The sequence below is a fragment of the Onychostoma macrolepis genome, chromosome 24 (genome assembly GCF_012432095.1).
Source record: "Onychostoma macrolepis isolate SWU-2019 chromosome 24, ASM1243209v1, whole genome shotgun sequence".
Classification (NCBI taxonomy): Eukaryota; Metazoa; Chordata; class Actinopteri; order Cypriniformes; family Cyprinidae; genus Onychostoma; species Onychostoma macrolepis.
This window is the reverse complement of record NC_081178.1, coordinates 23150166-23167437: the sequence shown is the minus strand read 5'-3', so window position 1 is coordinate 23167437 and position 17272 is coordinate 23150166.

The window sequence follows — 17272 nt, the reverse complement described above, 5'->3', positions numbered from 1 at the left end:
TGCTTTATAAGTACTAATAAACAGCCAATATGGTAATAATAGGCATGCTAATAAGCAAGTAGTTAATAGTCAAGTCAAGTCAAGCCACCTTTATTTATATATCGCTTTTAACGATACAGATTGTGTCAAAGCAACTTTCCAATATCAGAATAGGAAAATAGTGTCAATAATGTAAAATGACAAGATTAAACACTCAATTTTCAGTTAAAGGCATTTCATTATTGAATTCAGTGATGTCATCTTCCAGCTCAGTTCAGTTTAAATAGTATCTGTGCAATCATGTAGACGATATCGCTGGAAAATAAATGTCCCCAACTAAGCAAGCCAGAGGCGGCAAGGAACCAAATCGGTGACAGAATGGAGATAAAACCTTGGGAGAAACCAGGCTCAGTCGGGGGGCCAGTTCTCCTCTGGCCAGATGAACCAGCAGTTCGATTCCAACTGCAGCAAAGTCAGATTTTGTAAAGGACTCATCTGGTTCCTGAGGTCTTGTCCCGATGGCTGTCTAGATGATGAGGTCCTCACTGGGGATCTGTCTCTGGGGTTCATCTAGGTGTCCTGATCTCTGCTGACGTTGAGGGCTGTAGAGGTCATCTCTAGGTGCTGATCCACCATCTGATCTGGATACGGACTGGATCGGGTGGCAACGGTGATCTCGGAATAAGAAAGAAACAGACTAATATTAGCGTAGATGCCATTCTTCTTACGATGTAACAAGTACATTGGGTGTTATGGGAAGTGTTCCCGGTTCTGGTTGACCCAATTAATGCAGCCTAACAATCCTTTAATGAATTTGAATATTAGAAGCGTATTTCTGTATTATGTGTAAGCCAGGTTAAAGAGAGTCTTTAATCTAGATTTAAACTGACAGAGTGTGTCTGCCTCTCGAACAGTGTTAGGTAGATTTTTCCAGAGTTTGGGTGCTAAATAGGAAAAGGTTCTGCCACCCGCAATTGATTTTGATATTCTAGGTATTATCAAATGGCCAGAGTTTTGAGAACGTAGTGGACGTGGAGGACTATAATGCGATAAGAGCTCGCTCAAGTACTGAGGAGCTAAACCATTCAGGGCTTTATAAGTAATTAACAAGATTTTAAAATCTATACGATGTTTAATAGGGAGCCAGTGCAGTGTTGACAGAACCAGGCTAATGTGGTCATACTTCCTGGTTCTAGTAAGAACTCTAGCTGCTGCATTTTGGACCATCTGTAGTTTGTTTATTAAGCGTGCAGAACAACCACCCAATAAAGCATTACAATAATCTAACCTTGAGGTCATAAATGCATGAATTAAAATTTCTGCATTTGACTTTGAGAGCATAGGTCTCAATTTAGACATATTTTTAAGTGTTAGAGCAGTTTAAGAGCAGTTTTACAAATGCTAGAAACGTGGCTGTCAAAGGAAAGATTAGCACACCTAGCACACCTAGGTTCCTAACTGATGACGAAGAATTTACAGAGCAGCCATCAAGTGTTAGACAGTGTTCTAAGTTATTACATGTGGGGGTTTTATGTCCGATTATTAACACCTGTTTTTTTTCAGAATTCAGCAGTAAGAATTTACTCGTCATCCAGTTTTTTATATCGACTATGCATTCCATTAGTTTCTCAATTTGGTGTGTTTCACCGGGGTGCAAAGAAATATAGAGCTGAGTATCATCAGCATAACAGTGAAATCTAACACCGTGTTTCCTGATGATATTTCCTAAGGGTAACATGTAAAGCGTGAAAAGTAACGGCCCTAGTACTGAGCCTTGAGGTACTCCATACTGCACTTGTGTTCGATATGATACCTCTTCATTCACTGCTACAAATTGATGGTGGTCAGATAAGTACCATTTGAACCATGCTAATGCACTTCCACTAATGCCAACAAAGTTTTCTAGTCTATTCAAAATAATGTTGTGGTCGATAGTGTCCAGATCCAGTAGTACAAATAGAGAGATACAACCATGATCAGATGACAAGAGCAGGTCATTGTAACTTTAATGAGAGCAGTCTCAGTACTATGAAACGGTCTAAATCCTGACTGGAAATCCTCACAGAGACCATATTTCTCTAAGAAGGAATATAACTGTGAGGATACTACCTTTTCTAATATCTTTGACAGAAAAGGGAGATTCGCGATCGGTCTGTAATTAACTACATCTTTGGGGTCAAGTTGTGTTTTTTTAATGAGAGGCTTAATAACAACCAATTTGAAGGTTTTGGGAAAATATCCTAATGACAATGACGAATTAATAATAGCCAAAAAGGATCTTTGACTTCTGGAAGCACCTCTTTTAGTAGTTTAGATGGAATAGGGTCTAACATACATGTTGTTGGTTTAGATGATTTAACAAGTTGATACAATTCTTCCTCTCCTACAGTAGAGAATGAGTGGAATTGTTCCTCAAGGGATCTATAGTGCTCTATCTGATGCGATACTGTAGCTGACGGGTGTATGGTTACAATTTTATCTCTGATAGTATCGATCTTGGAAGTAAAATAGTTCATGAAGTCATTACTGCTGTGCTGTTGGGAAATGTCAACACCTGCTGATACTTTATTTTTTGTTAATTTAGCCACTGTATTGAATAAATACATAGCCGAATAAATAGCCGAAGAGTTCTTGGTGACATTCACCCAACAGCACTGATGGAAGGAGACAGGATGAAGAGGCAGACAGCAAATCAGGTTCGCCGTGGCAAGAGGAGCGATTGCCTCCTTCACTCTTTCTCCCCTGACCTCCAGTTTCTCCTCTGTCCAGATCTCCGTTCTTTCATCCTTGTATCCCGGCTCAGTGTCTCCCTGATCCCTGCAGCAGTGGATGTCTTACAGCAGCTGACAGACAGACAGGATGAGAGCTGACAAGCTGGAATAATTACACACGCCTGTCTGTCTGTGAGAAACACCTCAGCTCTGCCTTCAATTAAACAGACAGCCGACTATTGGAGTTGATCACGGATTGCGGCCCAGACATCCAGTACAGGCTGTGCAAAATGAGACTAACTAGCTGCCTATCTGACCGATTAGAGGCGGAATGTCTCAATAAAGGAATATTAACAAGATTTTTACACTCTCTGAAGAAAATGTGAGTGGTTGTCTGTGGAAAAACTCCTATTATGATGCTAAAATTTGATATGAGTTGAGTGTTTTTTTAGCACATTGATACCCAGTTGCTAAAGTGTTCTGGGTGGTTCCTCAAAAGAATAGTTTCAGCAAAATTAAAATTTGCTGAAAAATGTATTCACCCCCAGGCCATCCAAGATGTAGATGAGTTTGTTTCTTCATCAGAACAGATTTGGAGAAATGTAGCATTACATCACTTGCTCAGCAGTGAATGGGTGCTGTCAGAATGAGAGTCCAAACAGCTGATAAAAACATTGCAATAATCCTTCCCCTGTTGTCCTCCCACATCACAGTGTCAGGATTATGGACCTGTCTGTGTTGTGTTTTTGCTCCTCATGTGCTCCGTGACCCAGTTTCTGTCTCCCGTTGATTGTGTTTATTTGATTCCAGGTGTGTCTCGTTCTTCTCTGATTGTCATGTGTTTATAAGCCTTAGTCTGTTCAGTTAGTATTTGTCAGGTCTACTTCATCTCTACACATGTCTGCTCCTCCTTCCTGTACTGGATTACCCTTGTGCTTTGATGATTAATAGACTATTGATTGTACTCCTTGTCTTCGTCATTCCTCCGACAGTGTAACGTGACAGAAGACCTGACCGAAACAGCTACCTCCGTGTGTTTACCCTCTGTTTTTGTTTCCTGTTTTCTCCAAGTGTTTTTGTTTCCATTGTGTGTTCCACGGATCCCCTCTCCCATCTGGAATACCTCCTCCTCCTGCTGGAGCAAGGGGAGAGATCGCTCGAGGGCCATACTAGACTGTTCCTGGTCCTCTCTGCTCTAACCAGCTACCTGGACGACGCGCTCTGTGCGTTCTACAATGCCAGTTTTAACATCTTGTGCAGAGCGCTGTCGTCCGAAGATGGTCCTTGAGTAAATTTCGCCGCCTTTGTGGAGTGGACACTGGTGAGAAATGGATCTCTGTTCCAAACCTGTTCCCAGGAGAATCTCGCCAGTTCCACTCCCGACCCAGTGCCCAGCCCACCATCTCCCCGCTGCGCGGAGCGCATGCCCAAGCCCACCGCTGACGGACAGCCATCGCCTGCCACGACCGACGAGCCATCGCCACACGGAGCGACAGTGCTGAGGATCGCCGCGGAGCCAGAGCCGCTGATGACGTCAGTCAAGGTGTGTGAGCTGGCAACAACGCCTGCCACAAGGGAGAATGCCATGCATATTTGTGATCTCTGCATATTTCTCTCCTGATTCACACAAGACAACTTATTTATTTATTTGGGAAAGCATTATTATGGATAAATTACTCATCTTAGTCAGAAGCAAAAGTTTTAAGTTAAAAAAAAAAAAAAAAACTTAATGATGGATTTATTTCTTACAAACAACTGTTTGGACTCTTATTCTGACGGCACCCATTCACTGAAGATAATCCATTGGTGGGCAAATTATGTAATTCTAAATTTCTCCAAATCTGTTCCAGTGATTTTTTTTTGTTTGTTTTTTTGTTCGTTTGTTTTTCTCATTCTCATTGACGTCTTGGATGGCCTGAGGTTGAATACATTTTCAGCAAACTTTCATTTTTGACTGAACTATTCCAAGTCAAAAGAGTGCCATCCTACATTTTTATGGTATTCTGGTTCCTAAACATACCGTGTCTCCCTTTTTTCACTTATTTTATGACAACATGTTGTCTGCTTGCTTGGAAAAGTAATAGCACACCTGTCTGAGGTTAAAACGTTTGAGGTGATTAAAAGGTTGGATGGCGTTCCCACCACACCTCAGGTTAATAAGACTACAAGATTACAAGACCCATGTTTTAAACTTGGATTTGAGCTCATCATTGACAGAGTCTGTCAATGTCTGTCTCTCATGTAAGCGGACTTGACTGTTAAAGGGAACGATGAGTTTGAGGAATGCTGTCTCCTAAATGAGTGAGGTTAATTGTGACGCTGACCCCTTCATTCCAGCAATAGCTCGGACGTGTTCCATGCTGGGCACATTGCTGAGGTCACACATGAGCGGGCAGGGAATGAAACATTGCTTATTTACATATAGAGTGATGGCTGTGCGCTTTATCACCTCTCAGCGATTAAATATTAACCGTGTTAGAGAATGCTGCAAAGCCACGCTCAGGAATCACAGCTGACTTTTGGACTGCTGTTATAAAAGTTCACTGAAGAATGTTGTAGCAAATGTAATTTGAACACACCTCTAACCAAACATATTAAATCTGGTGCATTAACTCACCCCACACTGTTTGTGTTAAATAAATAAATAGTGTCTCAAATCGTGTGGCTAGTTGAGGACTTTCCAATGAAGAGCATTTTCCAAGCATTCTGAACTATTGTTTTGTCATATAGTTGCTTACATGTTTTTATAATTCATTATGTCCCAAGGGTTGGGACATTGTCTCAAATCAATCTATCTATCAATCTATCTATCTATCTATCTATCTATCTATCTATCTATCTATCTATCTATCTATCATTTATTAATTTAATGTTTGTGAGTCCTTGTTACAGTGTAATTATACATTTAAGTACTGAGTAATACTAATTAACTACATGTACTTACTATATGGTTAGGGTTAAGATTAGGGTTTGGGTTATGGTTATTTGCATGTAATTATGCAAAATGTATTGTTATTATAATAGTAAGTTCATGTAACGTGTAACAAGGACCTTAAAATAAAGTTGACTTATTTATTTGTTTGTTTGTTTAAAGATTAAATTCTTGCTTTCATGATTTATTTCTGTTCCTTTTCAAATCGTTTTAATGCATAGTTTTTTATCATTATTGTTGTTGTAAATAATAATAGATTGTGTAATAATAATAATGTTTACAATTTTTGTTTTGTAGAGTTGAATTCTTAAACTATGAAAATGCATAATTAAATATATAAAATATATAAATAATATAAGTAATATATATATACAGTACAGGTGCTGATCATATAATTAGAATATCATCAAAAAGTTGATTTATTTCACTAATTCCATTCAAAAAGTGAAACTTGTATATTATATTCATTCATTACACACAGACTGATATATTTCAAATGTTTATTTCTTTTAATTTTGATGATTAGAGCTTACAGCTCAAGAAAGTCAAAAATCAGTATCTCAAAATATTAGAATATTACTTAAGACCAATACAAAGAAAGGATTTTTAGAAATCTTGGCCAACTGAAAAGTATGAAAATGAAAAGTATGAGCATGTACAGCACTCAATACTTAGTTGGGGCTCCTTTTGCCTGAATTACTGCAGCAATGCGGCGTGGCATGGAGTCGATCAGTCTGTGGTACTGCTCAGGTGTTATGAGAGCCCAGGTTGCTCTGATAGTGGCCTTCAGCTCATCTGCATTGTTGGGTCTGGTGTCTCTCATCTTCCTCTTGACAATACCCATAGATTCTCTCTGGGGTTCAGGTCAGGCGAGTTTGCTGGCCAATCAAGCACAGTAACACTATGGTCATTGAACCAGCTTTTGGTACCTTTGGCAGTGTGGGCAGGTGCCAAGTCCTGCTGGAAAATGAAATCAGCATCTCCATAAAGCTTGTCAACAGAAGGAAGCATGAAGTGCTCTAAAATCTCCTGGTAGATGGCTGCGTTGACTGTGGACATCAGAAAACACAGTGGACCAACACCAGCAGATGACATGGCAGCCCAAATCATCACTGACTGTGGAAACTTCACACTGGACTTCAAGCAACATGGATTCTGTGCCTCTCCACTCTTCCTCCAGAATCTGGGACCTTGATTTCCAAATGAAATGTAAAATTTACTTTCATCTGAAAAGAGGACTTTGGACCACTGAGCAACAGTCAGTTCTTTTTCTCCACAGCCCAGGTAAGATGCTTCTGACGTTGTCTCTGGTTCAGAAGTGGCTTGGTAGCCCTTTTCCTGAAGACGTCTGAGCGTGGTGACTCTTGATGCACTGACTCCAGCTTCAGTTCTCTCCTTGTGAAGCTCTCTCAAGTGTTTGAATCGGCTTTGCTTGATTCGACATTCGATATATATTCCATATATATAATCATTATTATTATACATTTTTTATTTTCCAAATATTTCGACTTTCACAGCAAATATTTCAACAGAAGCACTCAGTGAATGGGATGCTTGAGAACTAAGAGAGAGATAAAAAAAAAATTCAAATAAAATGAAGATAAATATTACAACAGAATATTTTTATTTTCATTAAAGTGTATATTTTTTTTAAGATGTAAATATGTTTAGTGTGTATTTAGGACACTAGCTATAACACTAGAAATTTGCATTAGCAAGACAAAGTCAGTCATTTTCTTAAATAAATAAACAAACAAACAAACTGATTCTAGCATATCAAAAACTAACTAACTAAACAAGCAAGCAACCAAACAAACAAATATTTTCCACCACATCATGCTATTAAACACCATATGTCATATATGTATATATTATATGTAGGTATGTAATATTGATAGGTAGCTTTATAAGCCAAATGTTCATTGATATTTTTTTTTAAACATTAAAATAAAATTAAATTTAAAAAGTCAGTTTATTACTAGACTCTGTAGAGTGTATTATTAGTAGGCATTATTGTAGGCTATACATAAATAACACAGTCAGATTTCCATAAAGCATGTGTTTTCAATATTCTACTGACTCCATTCATAAATAATCTTTTATCTATATTTTTATTGAACTTTATGTAAAAATATTTCAGTACAAACATAGCTTATAAATTACCTATTATCTGCTAGAATCTGTGGTTTTCAGCTATCACATTACGCAGTATGGGAACAAGCCACTCCCACTCATGTGTACAGCAGAATGATTGGCGGTTGTTTCCTGAAACATGTCATTGTTTGCCTTGTTTACCATGGCCACTAATTAAGTCATGATTCGACATGTTTCCCCCCATGCTAATTACAGGCATGAGGCTGTTCGTTAGGACGTCCCAGTTCAGTGAATGTCTATATTGGCAGCTGTGTAGGTGCACAAAATAAGCATTGACTCAAACAAGATGCAGGGAATTTTATGTTTCTAAGTTAACTGAGTTAGCCATCTTAATGATTAATGCAGTCACTCTGGGTAACTTAAACCCCTGCAAATGAATACATTTAAAACAAATAATCTCACTCACTGTATAATCACAGCATTGTAGCTTCACAAAAAACACAATATCGTAGCTTACTGTAGTCTCTAGGGTCTCAATGGGATGCACACAGAAGATGTGTTTTGTGCTCAATTGTCATGTTGCATCAAATTCAGAGTTCTATCAGGAACATGCAGCAATCGATTAAAATACACCTGTTACAACAGTTATCCATTTATTTCTGCTGTGGAAAATACAAATAAATGTTCCATTAACATTTTTTGAAAAAGTAGGAGAAAGGAGAACTTTTTTTTTTCTTTTTTTAAATTTTTTTGCCTTTCAAATAAATTAAAAAAATCTTAAACTTTTTTATTTTAATTTTTTATCTATAGAGTGTTTAAAAGTTTGAGATCACTTTCTTATAATAAATTAATGGTTGCAAGGATGCATTAAATTTGATCAATAGTGACAGTTATAAATAAATATATATATGTATATACAGTGTATATATATATATATATATATATATATATATATATACAGTCATGGCCAAAAATATCGGCACCCTTGGTAAATATGATCAAAGAAGGCTATGAAAATTAATCTGCATTGTTAATACTTGTGATCTTTTATTTTAAAAATTCACAAAAATCTAATCTTCCATTGGATAATAAGAATTTAAAATGGGGAGAAATATCATTATGAAATAAATGTTTGTCTCTAATAAACATTGGCCACAATTAATGGCACCCTTTTATTCAATACTTTTTGAAACCTCCATTTGCCGGTTTAACAAGAGATCAGAGACCATTCCTTTATCCAGAATCACTCCAGACCCTTTAGATTCCCAGCTCCACATTGGTGCGTCTTCTCTTCAGTTCACCCACTCATTTTCTACAGGGTTTAGGTCAGAGGACTGGAATGGCCAGCAGAAGCTTGGTTTTGTGCTCAGCAACCCATTTTTGTGTTGTTTTTGAAGTTTGTGTTTGGATTATTGTCCGGTTGGAAGATCCAAACATGGCCCATTATAAGATTTCTAACAGAGTCAGTCACTTATTGATTTTTTATCTGTTGGTATTTGATAGAATCCATGATGCCATGTGTCTAAACAAGATGTCCAGGACCTCCAGCAGAAATATAGGCCAACAACATAAAAAAATACAGCAGTATATTTCATTGTACACATGGGGTACTTTTTATCCCTGTGTTCACCAAACCCGTCTTGAGTGTTTGCTGCTAAAAAGCTCATTTTTTTAGTTTCATCTGACCATAGAAGCCAGTGCCATTTGAAGTTCCAGTCGTGTCTGATAACTGAATATGCTGGAGTTTGTTTTTGGATGAGCAAGGATCATTTTTCTTGAAACCCTCCCAAACAGCATGTGGTGATGTAGGTGCTGTTTGACAAAATTTGTTTTTAAGGTTTTTTGACCCCGAGACTCAACTATTTTCTGCAATTCTCCAGCTGTGGTCCTTGGAGAGTCTTCAGCCACTCAAACTCTCCTTCTCACCGTGCATTAGGACAATATAGACACACGTCCTCTTCCAGACAGTTTCATAACATTTTATGTTGATTGGAAATTCTTAATTATTGCCCTGATGGTGGAAATGGGAATTTTCACTGCTCCAGCTCTTTTCTTAAAGCCACTTCACTGATTTGTGAAGCTCAATTATCTTTTGCTGCACATCAGAAATATATTATTTAGTTTTTCTCATTGTGATGGATGATTAAGGGAATTTGGGCTTTGTTTTCCCTCCTATTTATATTTCTCTGAAACAGGAAGCTATGGCTGGATAACTTCATGTTCATAATCACCCTGCAGTGCTCAAAATTGTAATATGAATGGGAATATACTTCAGAGATATTTTACTCATAAGAGTTTCTAGGGGTGCCAATAATTGTGTCCAACATGTATTTGAGAAAAAAAAAAAAAAATCATAATGATATTTCCCCCATTTTAAATTCTTATTATCCAATGAAAGGTTCGATTTTTGTGAACTTTTTAAATGAAAGATCAAAAGGATTAACAATGCAGATTAATTTTCACAACCTTCTTTGATCATATTTACCAAGGGTGCCGATATTTTTGGCCATGACTGTATATACACACACACACACACATGTTTGTTTTTGTGAAAAGTGGGGACATCCCATAGACGTAATGGTTTTTATACTGTACAAACTGTATGTGCTATTGCCCTTCACCAACCCTACACTTAACTATCTGTGCTATTTCAGATTTTCAACACACTCCATTCTGTGTGATTTATAAGCATTTTGAAAAGTGGGGACATGGGGTAATGTCCTGAAAAGTCACCTTCTCCTTGTTATACCCTTGTCATTATACAAATTTATGTTCTCATTTGTCACAAAACGCACACACACACACACACACACACATATATACAGTATATATATATATATATATATATATATATATATACAGTGTATATGTATATTAGTGCTCTCAAGCGATTAATCGTCATTAATCCCATCCGAAATAAAAGTTTTGGTTTGCATAATATATGTGTGTATAATGTGTGTGTTCTGTGTATATATAAATACACACATATACAGTATATATTTAGAAAATATTTACATGTATTGACATGTCTATATTTATAGTAATATAATTTATATTGTAAATAAATGTATTTAATATATAAAAATAACATATTTTTCTGAAATATATATGTGCATGTGTGTGTATTTATGTATGCATAATAAATATACACAGTACACATACATATATTATGTAAACAAAGACTTTTATTTTGGATGCGATAAATCGCGATTAATCATTTGACAGCACTAATATATATATATATATATATATATATATATATATATATATATATATATATATCATAAATAAATGCTGTTCTTTCATCAGCTAATCTTGAAGAATATCACAGTTTGAAAAAATATTAAGTAGCACAACTAATAACAATAATACATGTTTCTTGAGCATCAAATCAGCATATTAGAATGATTTCTGAAGGAGTAGTGATGCTGAAAATTCACCTTTGAAGATTACATTTTGAAATGAAAATTAAATAGGGAGCTGTTATTTTAAATTGTGATAATATTTATCTACTGGTGATATAATAAATGTACCCTTATCATAAGAGACTCTTAAAAACAAATGTAAATTATAAACGTTCATGCATTTTGCAGATGTTTTTATACAAAGCAACTTGCATTAAATTAAATGTATATTTTATCAGTTTGTGCATTCATTGGGAATCGAACCCATGACCTTGGCTTTGCTAGTACCATGCAGCTCCATGTTCTATTTCAAAACTTTATCAGCTTATGAATTTTAATTACATGCAATGACGTTCTGCCAGAAGTTCAATGTGAAAGACAGATGCTAGATGTAGATAGTTGATGTAGAGCTATTTTTTGTGTGTTTTGCAACCAAGCAAAATTAAACTCTTCAAATATTTAAAATTATATTCTTAAACAGCATCTTTTCCAAAACTAAACAAGACCAGCATGGCATGGTCCATCTCCCAGCCTCACTATACCGTTCTTCTCATGAATGAAAAATGTATGGCGCTGCTGGTAATAGAGATGGAGAGACAGACAGCGCAGCCTGTCTCACGTGTTGCTGTGCTCTTGACAGGCAGTGTGGACAATGCCCTATCCCCTCAGTGCCCCTATTAAATCAGGCCCGAGCCTGCAGGCCAGAGGATTAGTGTGAACACAGCCATTTCCCCAGGTAGCGGATTTGCCTTCCATTAGCTGACAGTGCCCCTGGCTCCCTCTGCTTCAACTCCAGTTGAGGTCAATTATCTGCTAGACCAAGTCAGGTACTTTCTCTTAATTAGAAAGTTCATAGCAGCCGAGACCATCTGGAGAAAAAGAAAGAAAGTCATTGTAAGTAGGTTGAGAATTGTAACAAATTTTGTGATTCTGGTGACGATTTGGACTATAATAATACTAACTAACTAACCAACTCACTAAATTGTGACTACAAATATTGATTTAAAAAAATAAAATAAAATAATAATAATCATGAAAATTAATAAAAACTACATTAAATTAAAAAGACAAATCAGCGAATGAATTAATTAATGGATGAATGAATTAATGAATGAATTAATAAATAAACAAATTAATTCTGCCACTGTGTGTGTGTGTGTGTGTGTGTTAAAGCAATCGGTCCCAAGAAACCGTGGTTTACAGTGAATTTATAACAGCTAAGGAGTGTTGTTAGAGTAGATAGGGTTACGACCCCCTTAGCTGTTATAAATTCACTGTAAACCACGGGTTCATGGAGCTTAATGCTTTTATAAAACGGTTATTCCATATATGTAGTAAGATTTCAAAAAATAAAACAGAGCAAATAAAGTGTAATTATATTAATAAAAACATTATTCTTCCGCCAAACAATGTAGTTCCTCAGAAACGGTTGTGGTTCCAACAAAGTGGTTGCCTAGCAACACACAAATGTAAACAAAGGTGTATGTTTGTAGAGTAATTTACAACAGCTTCGAAATTGCCTTAAAATATCAGAATCAAGGACCGGAGCTATCCGTTTTATAAACATATATAAGAGTTAATTTGCAAAAACTGATAAACGCCACTTTAAAATCCTTTTCCATCCTCTCCCCTCCTTGTTGAACATTTTCGAAAGTGAAAGTAAAATCGGAACAAATAGCGCACATATAGGAAAGCCATTGGACGCTTTCGCGAGCGTGCAGCAATTGTACGCGATCAGAGATTGCATTACAATGCAGTGCATCAACCCCAATGCAACACCCCCCACATACACACTCCCCAAAACACCCCCGACCCCCCTCTCGACATGATTTTTTTTTTGTGCCCCCCCTACAAATTTAAATGCCCCCCCGACTGAGGTGCCCTGGCGCCAGCCCTGCTTGGAATGCACAATAAAAAAACATGATTTCTGAAAAAATAAATAGTTATCCTTTATATATATATATATATATATATATATATGCATGTATGTATGCATATAAATACTATTTATATTTGACATCAAGAAAATATTTTAAACCTTATATACAATATAATTATACTAAAGTGAAAGAGAGGGTAGGATATGAGCTCTGTTTTAAATAAAAAAAAAAAATTCCCTCATTTTACATTTCAGGTGACAGTGGAATCTGGTTGCTTATGAAGTATTTTCAATGCAGAAGTGAATCGAATCATTGATTGGTGGCCGTGTCTCTTTCTCTGTCCCTTTTCTCGCCCTCCTTTTTAAGACATTACATCCTCTTTTCATACATATTTCATAGCCTGCGTGAGGGTTGTCGGTCACCTGTCTGGGGACCCTGACAGATGTCCGCACCGGCCCACTCCAGGACACTTCGGGGAAGGGAGGGGGTCTCCTATGGTAGTTCCTCCCGTCTCCATTGGTCCCATCTGTTGGGTGTCTCCAGCTCGGGGTTTCAGTGGCTGGCTGCTGTAGATCAGATAATATTTCCTATGCAGGTCCAACAGAGAGAAATGCACAATGTGCTCTTGGGGGGCTGCACTTGGGGGGTATTTCATGAAACCAGTTGATATTATTTTCATCCGGCAAGGGTGGGAGAAATTAAGATGATGAAACGACAGATGGTACGAGAGTCTCAAATTTGGGTGGCATGAGCCAAGGCAAGTTTTAGGAACATAGGTCATGGGAATGTAGCATTACTGAATGACAGTATCAAATATATTGTATAATGAAACATGAAATATGGAGAGGCGTATATAAATAATTGTTACAAAATGACTAGTTTAAACATACAGCAATTATAAAGTAGAGAATACATGCAATGCAATTTATACATTTTTAACTGACACTGTGTCCAAATACAATTTGGAGCCACTGTAAGTCAGTGAGAAGCCCAGAGGGGAGTCTGATTGTCTCAATCCAGGGTGGTCCGGCCATAAGGGGATGGGTCAGATACTGACATGCTGGCCCCTGGATATAATTACTTGCCCATCTTCAGCCCTCAGGATACTCATGCAGGAACCTTGGTGTAATGTTCAAATTACATGGTGAAAGAGTCCCAAATCAGATTTTGTCTTCATGTGACAGATGTGATTTTTTTCCAGAACAGTAAGAAAACAAACAATCCAATCTTTTCTAATCTGATTTGGGATATGTGATCCAACATCTGAACATATTCAGTCTGCAGCCCTGCAACATAGACAGACAGACAGACAGACGGACAGATAGACGGACAGATAGATAGACAGACAGACAGATAGATAGATAGATAGATAGATAGATAGATAGATAGATAGATAGATAGATAGATAGATAGATAGATAGATAGATAGATAGATAGATAGATAGATAGATAGATAGATAGATAGATAGATAGATGTGTCTGTGAGACAGAGTGCAGCACTACACATGTAGAGTACATAGTGCAATCACACTAGATTGTACTAGAGTACTCTATACTCAGTGTGGAGGAGGATGAAGCAGAATATGGAAGAACTGAAGTCTTTTCAGCTTGGTGTGAAACTAGAGTTCAAACAGAGGGTCACATGGGCAATGCAGACCCCAAATCCAGCCACACACATTCAGGCATGATACCAGGAACATCAGCACGAGTAGTAGTGCTTTCCAGACGCTACAGAAAGCAGCAGCTGTGTATGTCTGTTTGTAGTATATACACAAAGCATACCACCAACCCATCAAGCTCATTAAAGCTTGTGAAGTCCAGGAGGAGAAGACCTCATTCTCAGGGGCGAGTGAATTTGACTGGCTGTTGCGGGGAGCTTGCATGTAGCCTGTGGCCAGGTGAGCAGCGCTCTGAAATATTAATGAGCGTATTACTGACTGGCCTCTACCAGGTCAGCACAAACCGCATGAAGCTAATGGAGCGTGTATGCCATGACTCTCTTGGGTTTAATGCGCTATCTCCGGCAATAACAACAACTGTCTCACACACACACAAACACTCACATAGATGCACATTTGCACACGGACACACATGGACACACAGCCCCAGGTGTAACTCCAAGGTATAAGCACACATCTGCCTGCTTGACAACCTCAGGAATTGTGGAATTTTGGTCTTTTGTAGAGGCATCTTATGTACTCGAGGCGTTTGTTCAGGAGTGCAGTCTGAGGAAATTTTATACTCTGTCTTTTGACAAATCAGACATACTTGTGCAGTGACCCTGCATTTTTCCCAGGTTGTGAAATGGGCTCTTAAATCAACACGTTTCACATGTCGAAACAGTGCACACCTTTATTTCTGTGCATGGAGACAAATTTATAAATGAGCAAGGAATTTTCTTTTTCATAAGCCCTCAGGAAAATTGATGAGGTTATTCAGTCCAGCGTTGTTTTCTTTGGACTGCCACCCGGGCTCTAGGCATGATTATGGAGTGAGTTTTTCCAGACTTTTCTTTATAGTCGCCACAGAAGGCAGTGGAGACCCAAGAGAGCATCTAATTTCCTGTGCTAGCGTGCTAGCGCGTTCTTTTACAGGCTGCTCGCTCTGATGAAGGACATGCTAATTTCAGAGATTCGCATCTAGACACTTACTTTTTCCTCTGCTGACCTTATGAAGAGGTGCTATGCCATGATATGGAAAAATATTCAAATTAGCTCAACCAAATATCTTTGAAACAACAGAGAAGTTAATCTGAAAAATTCCTAGCACTAAAGATTTTTAAATACTGTAAAACTCAGGCCATTCATTTGCATTATCACATAACATTTATTTATTTATTCACAATGAGCAATAACCTATGCTACTTAAAATGTCCTATTGATTTGTTTAGAATACTACTGTCATTTAAGTTTCTCATTAAATTATTAAAAATAAAGGGTGCAAGAAGAAGTTTTCGAGATTTCATACAAAAAAACATTTTGGGTGCCCCAGTGAAACTACAGTATTTTGTAAAGAGCAGTTTACCCTTTACCACTATAAAGGACATTTCGTGCAATGGAAAGCTTCCATGGATGTTAAAGATTCTTCATGGAACAATATAAGCCAATAAAGAACCATTATTTTTAAGTGCATGTCGAATTGTTATATTTGTTGATTCGGTTGTGTAAAATTATTGCTCTCATCCCAATACACTCTAGCATCAAGGTGTTGATGAGTAGTTTTATAGAATTTCAAAATCTCCACTGTTGCTATTTAGGAAAATCCTCCTTAAAACAATAGTGGAATTACAATGGTTGATCGATTTCTTCCCTAAAATCATTCATTTGTGGACCCAGCTTGAAGTCATATCTCTTTGCTCGTGAATATTCATGGTCATCCTCATTATGACAGGAAGACTGACAGTCTCAAACTTTGTCTATTTCCCACACAAATGCTAATGAAATGGAACTTGTTTGCAAAGATTCACAATTGAAGACAACAATAGTAACAATGAAGAGTGACTATAGTTACAGGACTTCCACAAACCCTCAGCATAATAAGCTGCGAAAGTACTCGGTCCGCAGGTTTCAGCGCTTTGTTATCCCCTCAAAAAATGGTGAAGGCTTTGGTGGGAATGCCAATCAGGAGAGACTGGCTTCATTATTTTCTCTTTCCCCCAGAACACCTTCCCCTCTAATGGCTATCCAAACAGGTCTGTTAGGGCCGCTGGTGGAAGCTAGATAATGAGTGTTCTGTTAAGTGCACAAGCTCTCTCTACCTTTCTCTCCCCTGAAAGCCACCTCAAACTTAAGAAGCAGGTCCTATGGGCATGTTCAGAAATCTCCTAAACAACAACAGTAACGGCAGCAACAACAGGCGAGGCTGATACAATTAACTGATCGGAATGGCTGAGGTTGTATATTTTATGAATGCAGTGCAAGCACATTCAGGCACCATTGCGTCTAGCGCCTGAACTAGGTCGAGAACTTCCAAGACTCACCTAGTACCAACTCGTGTTAAATATTTACGCCTTGTCTGAGGGTTACGCGCTAGGTGTGAAAATCTGTTGAGGGATATTCTGGGCTGAGTTCTTTATTCTGATACTTCAGAAGTGGCCACAAATTCATCCGAAACCACCACTGATTCTTCAGGGCAATAATTCAATTTATATTTACATATTTAGAAACGACGGTTGTGGTCAGAATATTATACCCCGCAGAAATAAATGGAAGTGTGTGGATTGGATAACTCAAATCAAATTGTTTAGTGGAATGTTGTGGACTCTGCCAGATG